This window comes from Hippopotamus amphibius, chromosome 2 (assembly GCF_030028045.1).
Source record: "Hippopotamus amphibius kiboko isolate mHipAmp2 chromosome 2, mHipAmp2.hap2, whole genome shotgun sequence".
NCBI classification, from domain to species: Eukaryota; Metazoa; Chordata; class Mammalia; order Artiodactyla; family Hippopotamidae; genus Hippopotamus; species Hippopotamus amphibius.
Window position 1 is genome coordinate 176193903 of NC_080187.1, and position 721 is coordinate 176194623.

Genomic DNA, 721 nt, shown 5'->3' on the forward strand with positions numbered 1-721 from the left:
AATTTGGGAGAACACTGCGGACTAGGCTTTGAGCCTGAACGGGGTGGACTGGCTACCATGCTGAGGGCTCAGATTCTGAAAAAAAGGAGAAAACAAGATGAAAGCCCGCGCAGCAGAAGCAGACAGCAAGAAAAAAAAAATGTCTCTCAAACTTGATTTTTAGTCAAGATAAAAATAAATGCTTCCCTAACAAAGGTTTGGCGTATCATCAAATTCTTTGTATGTCCCAGTACATCAAGGTGAGAATTTTCTTTTAACTTGCAATGTCAAAGTGGTAGGCTTAGGTATTTGGCAGAAGTAAACACAAGTGTTCACTGAAAAAAATGTAGCTTGAAAACAGCTGTTAAAAAAACAAAATTCAACTGAGTCAACTTGAAGATCTAATTGGCTTTATTAAATAATTCATGTCAGGCAGAATCTCATCTGACAGAAAGATACTATAAGGGGTTACACAACACAGAAGCTTTTATGGTAAGGAAAGTAGGGCAAAAAAAAGTTACACTTAAGTAAAAACTGAAAGTTCATTGGAGGAAAGTAAAAGTTCAAGTGACTTCTGAGTGTAGGCATTTTCAATTGGCCTTGGAACTTGTTTCTGGACAAGATGAAAGTTTTCCTTCCTCCTGCTGGCATAGTAAAGTGATTGCCCTTCCTGTTTGGGAGAAATACACACATCTCTTCCCCTTGGGGCTAGTACCTGATGACTTCCTGTTTGGGGTAATTG